The 15,787-nt window shown below is 38.0% G+C and overlaps 1 protein-coding gene across 11 annotated transcripts in view; it reads right to left on the bottom strand.

Moving 5' to 3' along the window:
• Window positions 1-15,787, bottom strand: part of SOX5 (SRY-box transcription factor 5) — a 651,142-nt gene that overhangs the window by 566,456 nt on the left and 68,899 nt on the right. Inside the window, exon 1 of one of the 11 annotated variants that reach the window (XM_065683926.1) lies at window positions 9,841-9,933. The exons of the other annotated variants lie outside the window; for them this stretch is intronic. The gene's annotated coding sequence lies outside the window, so the exon portion shown is untranslated. Of the gene's footprint in view, window positions 1-9,840; window positions 9,934-15,787 lie in introns of those variants that run through there. 11 annotated transcript variants of the gene reach the window in all.

Raw genomic sequence — 15,787 nt, 5'->3', positions numbered from 1 at the left:
GCTACTGTACCGTCCATCTGATTTCTGCCGACATTACATACTTGTTAAATATTGCATTAGTATTTAGTTGTAACACAAACAGGCCCATATTCAGCAACTGCCCAGCTTTAAACGTTTGAATAAGTGCTTACTGAAGTCCTTAAAGTTAGCCAGGTGTTTAAGTACTAAGCTGAATCAGGGCCAAAGTCAGAATAAGTACTGATATGGTATAATAGAAAGGCTAAATATGAAATGAATAATGAGGCCAACACAAAGCTCATTCAGCTGAATTTCACTGTCATTAAGCTACACACACACACATAATTCCTGGCGACATCTGATCTAATGGAACTCTAAGGTCAAGCAGAGTGATCGTTCCCATCTATTTCAGTGTGAAAACAAAATTACTGGTTTGTGAATACAGAAGTTCTCTCAGGAATAAAGCTGTTTGTGACACACTTGTCCACACATACAACAAGGACTTGAATGCTTATCTAAAAACCTGAACAAAACATTTACCTATGACCCTGACAGACGTGTGATAAAAAAATATAGAATGATTAATCAAATCGTTCAGATTTACTGAGCTGATAAAAATGTGGCTGTCTTTCTACTGTACATCCCTTCTCAGATAACTTGATCGCAAAAAGATAAAAATCCCTTTTCATTAAATGTCTCAATGAAAACTGAATGGCTGATAGAGGAAGCTGAGCTCTGACTACTCTGAATGTCCATCGTATCTGTAAGATATGGTGTAATATTAACATTCTTTAGGTCCAGCTACTCACATGTGGCTGAAACATTAGAAGTCAAGGTCTGAATCACACAAAGACCAACTGTTAATGTAATATATATTCTTACCAGTGTGTGGCTTACATTATGGCCTGGGTAATCTGCCATCACACAACGTGTCATTTTCTATAAAATAAAACTTGGGAATTATTGAAGCCATTGTCATTTCATATGACAAAAATATCAATGTTAAATGTGCCTTTAAAACATGTATTAGTCACGTACGTCAAGAAGCAAGAGATAAGGAATATTTCATGTGAGTAAATTGCGGATAAGTTAACTTGACAAGAACATGTATTCACTTAAGAACGGGATTATGTCCCTCTTGGCATGGACAGCATACTGTGCAGAGTCTCCAAGAATTTAATTAGAGATGTAATACAGTAATTAACTACTGTGTATTGAAACCTTCTGTATTTATTTTTTTTTTTCATAGTGGATGCTGGAAAAAAACAACGGCACAGGAAAACAAAAGCTACTGTAAATCCACAGGCATTAAAAGGTGTGTGGTGGGCTTTGTCATCTCTTTGTTCCATAACTAGCCTCACTTTGGACCTGATTACTTGAGACGTCTTCTCTGAGTTACATAGATGATGCAATAAAGTCTGATTTATTTTTGATAGCTCTCCAGAAATAATTCTACCTCTTTAAAGAAAATCTCATTGCTGCTTTACAAAGTCAAAGGGGTAAATTCCCCCAGTCTCTAAATAGGCATCTTCCACATCTCAACCACTAAGCACTGCAGGATTTATGCAGAAAATAAAAATAATTCCAAACCTAGATCCAAACACAAAAATCAAACACTTGAATGCACTGAAAACAATTCCTTTTATAAATGTGCATGTCTCTCAGGGCTTTGTTTGGCTTCCACTAACATCAATATAGAGCCTTGTGGAGATTTTGTAAATAATCTAGTCCAAGTCAGGAAGTGGTGGTGAGCTTTACCTTAGATCCCTCTTCTCATGCTGAAAGCAGGGCCAAGTACAAGAGAAAAGGTGAAACCACACATTACATATGCTGCTTCAGACGTGTTTACTAGTAGAAGCAGGGGAGAGGACAGGGCAGACTTAACAAGGCCTGTTACTCATCTCCACCTATGGGAATCTGCAATTCAGCACAGACTCTTGGAGATCTTTAGGTTCACCTCTGATTCCCCTGAAAAATCAGCACTGAACTTACTCCTTTCCTCAGAACTCTTCAAAATTTCATGTTTATGAAAACAGTTTTGGGATTCAATGGGTAATATACTGGCCCCAGAGTAAAAACATGCACATGTATTATTCCAGCTTGATCTTGGTTTGAGTATGTGATCTTAACCACTTCTGTTACCATTTCTCCACCCATAAAATAGGAAAAATAGTAACTTAACTCTTTGATAAAGTATTTTGAAATCTGAGTAAAAAGCACTATGAAACAGCTGAGTTTCATAATTAGGTGTTAGTATAGTCTAAGCAGCATTTGTAAAAAAAAAGAGAATATAAAAGCATCCAAGCTCTGATTTATCGTTACTTAGTTCCTGGGGGTAGTCTTTCAGACTATCTTTGCCTTCTTCACTCAGCTGTACAAAGCATAAACTCAACATTACAGAGAATGAATGTTAATATGTTCAGGATAAATGCATCTATGAAGCATATGCAGACACGATGGTGAGACACACTTACCACAGTGTAATGAGTTGCCGCATACCAGCTGAGCCATAATTTTCTGTGTAGATGGTCTTAAACTGTTGCAACTGCCTCTGAAAATCTTTTAAACTGTTATAACTCAATCTCTTTGGAAAAGTAGCTCCTGCCTGAGTTTTCAAAGACAGAATCTTCATTGTCTGTGGAATCTTAATCTGTAATTCGTCTGCTGGGATGGGTGTGCTTCAGCCTTTGTACTTGGAAACAACAGACTTTTTGCTGGTTGGTGGAGCAAAGGCAGAGTTAAAAACAAAAATCTTACCCAGTTTCCCCAGGATGCTTCCCATGACTCTTTTCACATTTGCCTAAGACTGATTTCCTGGCATCGGAAAAGTAAGCAGCCATCAGCAGGGGGAAAGACATTCACTGCCACTGCATATCAGATTTGAGGCTTGCTACAAGGGACCCCTCTATGTTCCCCCAAACAGCTCTTCCAACCAGTTGGAGCCCCAAGGGAAAGATAAAAGCACACAGAGATAGGCTCTCTGAGGGAAGCTGGAGAAGACATTTGCAGCCTGAGTACCAGCATCACCAGCTACACTGTGACTGGCAAATATGGGCCAGGGTCTATGGTTGGCACAACATGGCTTGCAGCCAAATGGCCCAATGTTCCTTCCTCCCCCTACATAGGACAGACTCACCCGGGATGTCTCTGCTTGCTGCTACTCAAAAATGAGCTAGGTATTGGCTGTGATGGTAGCCACTGCACACCAACAACCACCACAAACCACTGGCTGTTAGTGCTGTCTCCCTTCCTTGTCTTAGCCACTGGGGCTACATCAGCATTATCTAATGAAACAGGCCTTTAAACTAAATGGCACAACGCTGCTCACCCTGCCCATACTGAACACCCAAACTGCCCACTGGGAATGTGCCTGTCCTTTGGTGATTCCTACACCCTCTCTGGGCCCTCTTGGTGTAAAGGTTATTTGACCTGTGCCAAAACCATGCTACCGTGCCGTGTTCCAACAAGGTGAAAACACAGACAGCAGCTTGCAGGGGCCCAGGTTCTTGTCTCAGATCATGCCTGGGGGTCACCCCTATGACCCTTTCTGAATTCGCATCTCTCAGTCCCTCAGTGCCTCAGCCCCCCTCTCCATCTTCCCCTCAAAGGGCAGTGAATTGCCTTTGCTGAGCCCAGCAGAGGGCCCTGCAGCCTGAGAAGGGGCAAGGAGTACAGAGGCTCCTGAAGCCTCTTCTCCCCACACCACCAGCTGGCCACTCCTCCTCAGAAGGCATCCCTACGAGAGCCAAATTTCACCTAAACCTACACTCTGGGACTTCCCTACCCTCTCCCTTATCTGCTAGATGACCATGAGGGCATACCAGCCTTAGAGTTTAGGATTCCAGGTAGCTCAAGTCACAACTCCAGCCCGTCCCAGGTCTCTGTTGTAAACCACCTAATGCACCAGGACAATCCAGTCTCCCCGCACTACCCCCTACATTCCTGCCTCTCTCATAATCCAGCTGTTTTCCACTTCAGAAAAAAATCCAAACAAACCCCCCTCCTGTAATATACAAAATGGGAGGTACAGGAAGCTAATGCATTTCTGATTTCCTTCTCTAGGGATCAGGACCAGGGCCATTCCCACATCTTTATATCAAAAGCTAATTCTCCCACTTCCTTCTTGTAGACATGCAAGTTCTCCAGCCTCTTCCTCATTACATAAGGCACACACATAATCGTTTTCCTCCCACAGAGCATCTCAAGAAACACAATTCTCCTCCTCTCCCTCAATCACACCAAGTCTAATCCCAGCACTTCTGACATTACCTGCAGAATAGCCATCAGTACAGTGAGAACAAATGGAATGAAGCACAAACTCTGCACATGGCTTAAACCACATCGTCATGATTGATCATTTATTTCAGTTTTCTACACAGTCTTCATGTTCTGCTTTATACCTGCAACTGAAAATTATTTTTCTATTCACATTCAATCTTTTTTGCCCTTTTTTTTCTTTTTCTTTTCTTGAGAGATGAGGAGACAACAGGGTGTTCTTTTATCAGTGAATAGAAGATTTTGTTTTGGTTTGTTGGTGGCATTTTATGGCCATATTTTACAGACAAGTTCATACTAAGTTCAGAGGAAAGGAATGTTCAAAGAAAATCTAGTACAAAGCATTGTGGGGAATGATACGGAAAGTTGACAAAATTATGATAAACAATGAAAAAATAAATAATTAAGTGTTGTGAAACACTGCATCGGTATTTATCACACTGTTAACTTTTCTTAGGGAAAATGCTTTATTGTCTGCAGTTTCAGAAAGAGATCTTAACCTAGGCTATGGAAGCAGAATTCAGCATATATAATGGGTTTGAAATGTAATTTTATATATATATAGAAAAAAAAAGAAAATGGCAAATATGTCTGTATGAGATAAGGCTTTCAGAACAAAATATAATACATGGAAATCCTTTCTTGAAGTGCTTTGTGGTCTTAAGGTGGTAGGAAACTTGAAACAGTAGTTACAGTAAACACAAGTCCAAACAAGGTGTGAAAAATTGGGGCACAAGCAGAAACAAAAACTCAGAAGAAAGAGGCTAAAAGAAGCGAGAGAAGTGATGTCTTATACACACATGGCTGCTCTATTTACAGCTTTTTAAAAATCCATGTAAGAACTCAGTTGCAAACAAAAAGAGAAGGTCTATGCTCAGCATTTAGGAAAGGTAGTAAGAAAATGAAGTAGAAAGCTGGGCACTCAGAGTTCCTAGCTCTACTTCCAGTCTGCCTGCATCAAATTGGCTAGGCTGTACCATCTCTTAGACCAGTTTCTTTCAAGGCTAATGGGGTGATAGTATTTTCCTCTTCAGCATGCTATCAAGATGAATTAACTAAATTATATTAACTAAGTCTACCTCACTGTCCTCCTGCAAATCTTCCATCAATGCTCCTTCCTTGCCTTGATGTCTACAAAGGATATATTGGCTGCTGGGCAACCGGTATATCAAGATTTCTGCCTATAATAAGTATGTCTACATTAGCAAGCAAATTGGTGCAACAGAGGCAGAGCACTAGATCATAGCAGTTGATACTGGGGTACCTACATCTGTATTATCTGGGGCCCAGGTTTACTATCAGTTAGATTCAGCCTTGTCCTCTCTACTTAATCTTGCATGTACTTCACATTTATTTCAAGGGACCAACCATTGGTTTAGATCCTTGTATTTCCACCAGTGCTCACAGCATCTGTGGTGTGTTTCTGGAAAGAGCTTCTGCTGTATTTTCCTCCAGAGGTATCTAGCTCAACACAGACCAAAACCATTCTTCAAACAAAGCTGACACATGCTAAGTGAAAAAGACCAGGGAGATTTTCTTTGAAACCACACTAGTGCTCCAAACCAAAATGTCAAGACCAGTGCAACCAGTGCTGACTACTATAACTTTTCTTTATGCATTCCTTCTATCTCCTTATCCAGGAGGTATTATTATCTTTTTTTTTTATATTATTTTTTCATCTTCAAGACATGTTAAACTTTTTTAATATGTTAAACATATTTCAATATGTTAAACATCATTTAAGAGTTTGGTAGTGAAGTCACTCTATTAAGACTGCTCCTGGACTCACAAACAGCTTCAATGGCGCAAGTTAAGTGCAAAGGTAGAAAGAAACAGCTATTGCTAGATTTTTAAAACCAGTTTCCCCACTGTAGTTTGGTGTAGTTCGGATTATCGCAGTCAGGTCTCACTCTGTGATATGGTTCCTATCACAGTATCTTTATTCATACACTGACACTATTTTGAAGAATTATTTGGCTTAGCATTTGTACTATAAAATTAATTTTCTCAAAAATAATATATTTAAATATCAGTATTTTTAATATTATTTTTTCTGGTATAATTTAACTTCTAACATAATATTCCATCTGAAAGGAATTTTTACCTTCCAATACAATTACCATTTTGCAGGGTTTAACCTATCTGTTGAAGGATCAGATAACATGTAACTGTTCAGAGAGCACTTAGCTATGTTCTCTTTTGTATATGAAACATTTTCTTGGAGAGTGACTGTATAAAAGGCATTTGATAAGGACAGTGTTTAGAGTGTTTAGTAAGTACAGAAAAAGGACAACATCTTGATACAGACCAAATTTTATGTAGTAAGACTTCTATTTTCACGTTACTGTGTGTTTAACTTCAAGAGGTGAAGACTTCTATTCTTGTGGAGAAATCAGTCAGGAATCAACAATAATGAGGGGTACATTCAGAAAGTTTACTTCAAGCACCAGGAAACTAATCTTTGGTTACTTGTAACTAGTAAAGAGATAAAAGCTTATTCAAGGAATAATTCAGAGCACTTAAGCTAAACGCTGTCTCTGAACCAGCTTCTACCCACATCATTCCCCACTGAGACAGGAACAGATGAAAGCTAGCCTTAAGTTAGCCTCTCTGAATAACCCCTGTCTGTGAACAGCATTCCCATATACTTTAGATCCTGAATAAGAGGGTTTAAAATACATTGGTTTATTTTGAACTGGGAGTGCTTCAATTTCACCAGCCAAATCCCACTGAAATATTTCAAAATATGAACATTTTATTTGGACTTGCCATTAAAAGTATTTCAGTAACTCTTTAAAGTAGAAGTATTTCAGCTTTGAGATGTATTAATTCGGATCCACTCACAGAATAATAGGATTTATAGATATTCTTGCGGACTCCTGCTACTGATATTTGGTTAAAGTCCTCATATATATATATTTTCTACTTAAAGTAAATCAGAATTGACCTGAAGTTACTACAACTAGATTTCAGTGCTAATTTACTATTATTACTCTGTAGTTTGTTCCAGTGAATAGGCATCCACACAGCAAGTTTACAGTTAAAAAATGTTCTAATACCTTAAAAATGTTATAATGCCCTAAACAAATACTGTTCTAATAACTTATACCTTAAAGGTAGATATAAACAACAACAACATCTTAGAGATCCTCATGGTGTGAGCACTGTGCAAAAGTTTAATACGCAGCTGGATACTACACAGTGCAAATGGGACAAGGAACATCCAGGAGACATTCAGCCATGACTGTACGGCGTTGTGTACAAACTGATGAGGCCATGTACCAAAACACATTCACTCATCACCAAATCCTAGCTACTGTGGCCATTAAGAACATCAAGAATTCACAAAGTGCTTCTCTCCCAAACTAGTTAGACCAAATCTATCCACACCATACTAATTGATGAAGAGATGCTTCAGGTCCAGAGCTGTTGCTGCATGTTTTTGCGCTGCGTAATACAAGTCATATACAACCCACTGCAGATTAATTGCAGCCATATTTGTGCTAAGCCTGTGCCTGCCTTCATTTATACCAAGTCAAAAGGTAAGTGGCCCTGTGCTAACAGGGACCTCCCAGCCAACACAGTGATAGACAGAAATACAATGCCTTATAGTCTTGGAAATGTTATTTTTTTTAGTTTGTTACAAGCTTTGTGTCAAGTTCTTTTTGTAAATAAGAATAAATTATTGTATTTAAAGTGGATATTAAATTAACCACTATTAATCACCCAGGGACCCAAGAAGTCTTAAAAAGCATAGGAATTAAAAAAAAGTCTTTTACTTTCATGCTTCTACTCATTATCTTCCTGCTTCTAAAATCAAACCAGTTTCGCTCATCATTTCTTCGGTTCTCAGAATGAAATATTTGCAGAGACCAAAATCCTTGTGTGACCCAGAAACTTCATCACTTTCCAAAAATATAATACCATGCTAACCTATTAATTCAAACCTGATGCGTTACATCCTTTTCACCAAATCACACCAAAATGTTCCATTGTAGTAATCTCATTGATCTTGTTGCCAAACTTTCCTTTATTAGAGACATTCACAAGTAATTAAGCATTAAATAATCATCTCACTATCGCTTGTTTGTTTTTTTAATCAACTTGTTTGCACTGCTTAAAATGGTTATTGGTTCTTCAGGGTATGTTTTTTCAACCTATATTTACCTTAAGTAATACAGGGTCCAGCTGACTTCTGCGTCTTCTAAGAGATCTCAGCAGGATACTGGTTTGCTAAATGTGAGCAAAAATTGAAAAATCTGGCCTTAGGTGTCCAGCTATGTACTTCTCCCACAGTGTATCAAACTTTCCCTCCTTTGAATTAATATCAGAGCTGAGTTTTTAATGCATGGCCTTGCCTTGATTTATGAGTACATTTAAGGAATGTGAGGTCACTCAAGATAGCAAACCAGCTGGCCTCCATACAACAGCAAACAAAAACTTTAGGCAAAATATCTCACTGTAGTTGCTTAAAAGAATGTATAAAATTATCTTTTAAATTTTATTTAAAACCTCATAAAGATCTATTGTAAGTTTTTAAAATGCAGACCTGCTTTAAGTGGCAGCCAGAGATGGAACAGAGGAAATGTTTTTTTTCCCCAGTTCTGTCCTCACACAACAGTACTTAAAAGTTGTGGCTACTTTATTCTTACCAGTCTGACAATGATCACCTAAGGGAAAAAGACTCCCTGTAGATTAAAAATTAATAAAACTTTGTCAATTATGTGATGTAACATGCCATTTGGAACGGAGGACAAGAAGTCCTTCCATACAGATAATACAATATATCAAGTTTTTAATGCTGCTGAGTTCAAGCCTTTAGTTAGGTGAATGTTGTACAGACACTGAAGCAACATGCATGTAGTGCACGAACTCTAGCACATCATTTTACTGGCAGTTTGAGAAAAAATCCAGGTTAATCTAAAAAAACCATGGGGCAGACTAGGGGAAGTCATTATTTATGGGCTCCTTCTGCACTCACTGAAGAAAAAGAAGCATGGTATGAAAGGAACATCAGCTTTACACCTTCCTCAATTTACAGATATTTTAAGTATTCCAGTGAAGTACAAAAACCTGACAGTGTATTTCCCTTAGTTTTTGCAATACCATCCTAAGACAACCTTCAGAGGCTGACAGTTTCCTGATAAATCAGCCATACTTGGTCAGCCACTCTGGAGCTATACATTGCATCACAGGGACATGGTAGAAGAGGTCTAGACAAGTATGTTTCTCCAGGGATGAAGCACTGCAAAGATACATACATATTTACACAGACCTAGGGTTGTCATATATTGTGATTTTATCATGAGATTCATAACAGGCATTTCTTCTAAAGATCTGCTCTTCTTATTGGCCAAGATCAGCTCCAATTTAACAAAGAAATGGAGCTACTAGCTCTGATGCTCTGGAAAAAAAACCCCACCTTTGAAAGTTTGGACCCTGACAACTCAAAAGCACGAAAAATATAGGTTGGAGTTTTTTTTATCTTACAATTTCTAAACGATTTTGTGGCCTCCTTCAACTGGTAATATTCACAGATAGGTTAAATGTCATTTTGCACTCTGAATTAGCTTCCCTAAAATCTGTTCTCAAAGCCTTGTCACTCACCTGAGTAATCCTACTGGTTTTAAATGGGCCTCCATAAGTGACCAGACTAGTCTACTTCTGCACGCTGCTGAGCATTACGTAGGAGGTGCTGATACTCCCACATCCCTTTAAAAAGAAGATTAGGCACTAAGATAAGTGAAAACTTCTGTTCAAATTGGCTCAAATCCTTCTCCTATTTAAATTGGTGGCAGAACTCCCACTTACTTCAAAGGTCCAGGACAGGCACACTGTATTAATTAGGACAGTACAAAAACCTCTCATTACAAAACCAAAGCATGTGACACTCACTTGATTTAAACCAAAACCAAAAAACATAGTCTTGGATTTGCATCTCTACAGAGACTGGGCACTACCGACTTTGGAGCAGAAGCCCCAGGGAATTCATATTTTGAACCAAAAATACGTAATAATGAGATACTTGTATTCATTACTCATTTGTTATAAGTGTGAAAGTAGGACCATTTTATGGCAGGTCTAAATTTGTTGGAATTCGTGTAAATGAATAAAACTTGACCAAAGAGTAGGTCATACTTGCCATAGCTCTACTTACAATGAAGAGGGCTGGGGCTTTTTAATTTTAAAGAAACTTTAACGTTTGCACCACTCTAATTCAGCGTGCTTCAACAGCAGTTCCTTCAGTGCTAAAGAGTCATCTTAGCATGATGCTACGCTATATTTCAGCTATAACCCTAGTGCTGCATACGAGGCTCCTCTTATAGTAAATTCCCAATGTGGGTCACATATACTTCATTTAATTTACTCTCCCAGCTCATCCCTGCTCCCTCTTAGAAGATGCTTACATCAGGCTGTCCCATACGAAAACCGACTCTCTGCTACATCAATTAAACTCAAGAACTGCAATTTGCAATGCAGAGCAATGCCTACTCAGTCCTGACAGTGCAGGGGGTTGAGGCCAAACTTCTGTTACCCAGACCAAGCAGCGACACGTTTGCTCCACATCAAATTCAGCCTCTTTTTTTGTAGTGATGGGGAAGCAAGCAGGCTAATGTCAGGCTGAATATTTTTAATATTAATAATGAATAAAATTATATGCTTGGAATGCAACCTTCAGCATAACAGCATTAAAAACTAAATTTTTATTTGGATTATATTCATGGTAATAATAAGTAATGTAGGAGGTTTTTTGTGACATAGGTTAAAAAGTCTGCAACCTCTAATTTGACAGTAACTCTATTATCAGTCTCTGGAAAATTAGACAAGATAGAATATTAAGACATCCAAAAACTGACACAAACAGAAAACTAGGTCTCTCACTTGCTCCTCTTTCTTTAAACAAGGAAGATGATTATATGCTGTTTGACATTCCATTTTCAGGGCAACTAAAGAGATGCCGGGAGTCACACTTCATTTATTCTTCCAAATGCCACCACTGAAAAAAAAAAGTGTTGGTATTTGAAGGCACCATACTCCCACAAACAACGGCCAGAATTAACCTTGTCTTCCTGATGCTTTCATTTGTGAAGTCCCTCAGTTTAGTTTCTCAAGATTAAATTAAATATACCCTCATAGCTGAGTGTAAGCACTTAAAGCATACACACCACATGGTGGGCCAAAACGCCCCAGGGTATAGCCTCGCTGAACTCATTGTATTAGACAAGTCAAGGGGAAATATGTTCTTGTAGAGATTGCCAGCCTCCAGATATTTGGATTTGCTTAAGGTTAGCATCTGAACTTCTTTACATAAGTGTTCAGGCTGAACCTCAAGAAATTTTGAGGTTCACAACCAACTCTGAGCAAAAGAAATTACTGTAACAACTCTTTCGCGATTCCCAGTAAGATGTTTTGCTTTTCAGTGTGAATAAAACAATGTTGTCATACCAGTGAACAAAGGCATAATGTTGCACACATTTCCTCAAATAAACAAACAAACAAACAATCCCCCCTTGTTTTCTGTTGGAATTTTATCAATCCAAAATAAGAAAGAAGAAAATTCAATTTTTAAAATCTACTCAAAGCTGACACAAAAAGAAAAAAAAAAAAATTAGAGTCATTAGTGGGTTTTTAGTCTGTTCTTACTCAGGCAAAAGTCCCATTGAAATGAAGCCAACATTACTTCAAAATCTGAATACTGTTTCATTCAGCTTTTCAGCACCAAGATGAAACTTTAGTTACAACCATCTGTCATGGGTATAATCTCATAGCACTGATATCCATTTCTTTTAAATATAACCTTTCTTCCTAAACTCTTTATCTACCTCTGGGGTATAGACAATGCTCAAAAAATACAAACGAAAAATCAGTATTTCTGCTATTATTGTACATGAACAATAATAGTACATTGCACTGTAATAAAAAAAAACATCTCAGATAGCTTAGCTAGGCTGAAACACACACTACAATACAGTATCTTGAAGACAGAGCTTAAGACTTGTTTTGGCACATCTTGAAAGAATGTATGAGCCAAAGGGACGGTGGAGAGGAGACAATGCTGTATTTCAGGATCTCAGCACATTGTGAGGTTTCTCAAATGGCAGTACCCTCCACCACCATTAAAAATCTACTTTAAGTGCATTATTGACTATTAATAAGATGAAGTCTACAATGTGCTTTCAACGGGAAAATTATAGAGGACATGGGAAAATATTATTATAATTGTATCCAATAATAAAACATAATCATCCCTGAGAGCTTGCATTCCTCAGTATCCAAAAATTTCACACTGGCCTTGCTAATGCGTGACAAAAGACTCAAAACTCTGAACAAAATAAGGGAAATGGGGTTGATGACGACTGAAGTGAGGAAACAGCACAGTCTACTGGTTAAGGCATTGAACTAGGTATTACGCCACATGGGGCTGCATTTCTAACTTGGCTACTGAGACATTGCTTTTTCTCAGGCCAAGAATGCAGTCAGTCAGGCCAAGCTGAAGACTATACAAATGCCTGTGCAATTCAGGGTGTGAGCAGAGACATTTACTTGCACTCTGAGCTGTTCAACTGAAATCCATCCTGGTCCCTATGGCCATCTTAACATGATGTGCTGTCCACCTGCGACGCTAGGATACATTAATTTAGTTTATTGATTTCCAAACTAGTTTGACCATGCCCTTCCCTGCAGACACACCTCTCACTGAAAGATAACAGGTCAAGGTCATACCAGAGATCCTAAGTTGCGTCATATTAAGTGCTGTATTACTTGGTAGGTTTTATTTTCACACAGAAAACCTTAAATAACCTGTGTCTCTTTCAATGCACCAAAACCTGAAAATCATCACCAACTGCCCAAACCAAAAACCAGTATAGTTGCTCAGAGAGAATAAGACTCATGACTTCTGATGTGTCTAAGATTTTTTACTCAAGACAGACTTTGTTCTGTCAGGGACATGATATTTGAAGACCTGGAATGACTATACTGCTAGTTAAACATTTTTTTTTTTTATCTTAAAGGCCTGCTTTTCATCTCCAGTGACAAGACAACACTAAGTAGTATGTCTTTTCTGGTTGGTTTGGTTTTTTGGAGGTTTTTTTGCAAGGAATGCAATTTATAAACAGCCTAGATATCCCAAACTCCTACTACAAGCAGTAGCAAAAAACTAATCACGTACACAGTGCTTCAATTTTAAAAGTGTGTATTAGGCATTATACACCCCTTGAGGATTCTGGGAACTGTAGTCTCCTAGCTTACTCTTCTCTTAAGATGTAATCAATTTAAGACTAACCATCCATATTGGAAAATATGAGGTAAATATTGCTGCCTGAAATTATCTCCACAACTGAAGGGAAGAAAACCAAGTAAGCCTATTCCTCTAGTGTAAACAGATTATTCCCTTGCTTAAAGTGATGAAGCTGTCTCTCCCTGTTGCACAAATATGTACAACAATATATCTTATCTATTTGTCAGCATACTGGGTAATGTCTCTAGGGCTGACCATCAGCTGGTTTAATTGTAAGACAGTTTTACGTTAGGCATAGGAAAAGGGAATTTGGTAAGCACTGTGAAGAGGGCGGGAGAAGAAAATAGGTCAGATAGCTTACAAACATGCCAGAAACAGAGACTAATAGTTCTACTTTTTATTCTATAATAAAATTAATGTTGCCCCAGCAGCATGCTCTTTGGTACATCCATCTAATTTATTAAACAAACAAGAAGACAAAGGATTTGCTGAAGATAGTACTCCTGTGTATTTGTGAACTAGTTTCTTGTAATTAACAAAATTTATGATAAATATAATTTTGTTTTTACTTTCCCTTTGTTTTCACATGCAAACATGCAATATTATATACCAATTACGATAAAACCTGCTAAACTGATTATGAAACCTACCATTCTGTGATTTATTTATATGTTTTGTAACAGCAACCTTTTGCTGGTTCCTTCGCATAGTAAAAATAAAAGGCAAAACAGGAGGAGATATGCATAATTTCACCCACTAGAATTTTACATTAAACCCCGCAATGTGCACACAGCCTAGGCTGCATGTTCACACACAGCAAAGCAAACAGTGCAAAAACAACATGAAAGGGGAGAAAACACTGGACAACTCTGAACAAAAGCAATCTCAAGTACAAAGACTTGAGATCTTTTTAAGATGTTTGCAAGCAAAGAGGAAAATAAGTGCTTAAAAATGGGGGCAAAGTGAAAAGGGTTCTTTAGAAACAGGGACTCGAAGCCTTCAGACACTGAAGACCCATTTTTTAGACTAATTCTATAAACTCCCCTAAATCTCATCTCTCCAAATGCTTGAATTATTTTTTCTGTTGTTGCTGGGAATTTAGTTTACTTGGTCAATCAAATCTGTCAAATTCTCTGCAAGAATTTGAAGCCTTTAGTATATTTTGTGAAAGCAGCTCTGCAGAACAGGGCCTTTGGAACTATGTTTATAAGAGAAGACAGAGGTAAACAGCCCTGCTGCAGCAGGGAGAGTCCTGCAGAGAGGAAGCCCAACAAAAGATGTATTATGCTATTAACAATAAGAAACCAACTCTATGATTTCCTCTTATTTTTAATATTTATATTGGCCAGGTGCCCAAAAACCCCAGTAAGTCCTCCTGCATCTCAAAATCTGAATGGAGCTTACAGACTGAATTAAGAAACTGCAGGTAAAACATTTTTTCTCAAAAAATACTATTTCTGGCATTTGAAAGATTTTCTTTTCTGTGCTTTGCCTCACAGGCCCAGTGGACAAGTGTGTTCAATTTAAGATTCCAAAATTTATCATATATGCTGCAATGACAGCATACTCACATGGTGATGGTAGCCAAGATATCAGTGCTGATTCATATCTGCATGAAACTCTTCAGTTCATAAAATTCTTCTTATCTTTTTGCTAAGTTTGAGGTCTGCTGGAATCTAAAAACTCAAAGTGAAAAACTAACAGCATGTATCTATTCTGGGGTTGAGCTGGAAGAAAGAACTGAGTTCCACAGCTTTCCCCCAAAACAGTAACACATTTGGTTTTATTTATAACTCTCACCTATTCTGGAAATTTTTGTGAACTGGGCTTGACATTCAAATTGGTAAAACTAGGGAAGACTCCTCTCCTTCTATGCCTCCATACAGACACTTTGAGAAGAATAATACAAACCAGTTATATTAATAGTGTATCATGTCATGATCACATGAACGTCCTGAATTACTGAATTCTATAAAGGAGAGATAAATAGACAAAATCTACTATGAACTGTTTCTGTTAAACAGCAAATAGAAAAAGGAAAAGATAAAGACTGTTTATATGTTGGAGATTATAAAAGGTTTTGAAAACTACAGTATGACTTTGGCATGGTGACACATGGTTGTGAACACTTTCAAGGAGGTCCCATCAGACCTTGGAGCTAACAATCCTCTTTCAAATCTGTCTACTTCTTCCTTTTAATCTTCCTTTTTTGTTGTTTTTGCTTTAGAGAAAACAACAAGGAATGATGCTGTGGGAGAAACGCCAACACTCAGCTCCTGCTGAGAAGAGGAAAAAAAGTGTCGGAGCTGGAGC

Source organism: Lathamus discolor, chromosome 1 (genome assembly GCF_037157495.1).
Source record: "Lathamus discolor isolate bLatDis1 chromosome 1, bLatDis1.hap1, whole genome shotgun sequence".
Taxonomy (NCBI): domain Eukaryota; kingdom Metazoa; phylum Chordata; class Aves; order Psittaciformes; family Psittacidae; genus Lathamus; species Lathamus discolor.
The sequence above is the reverse complement of the archived record's forward strand: the minus strand, read 5'-3'. Positions and strand labels throughout refer to the sequence as shown.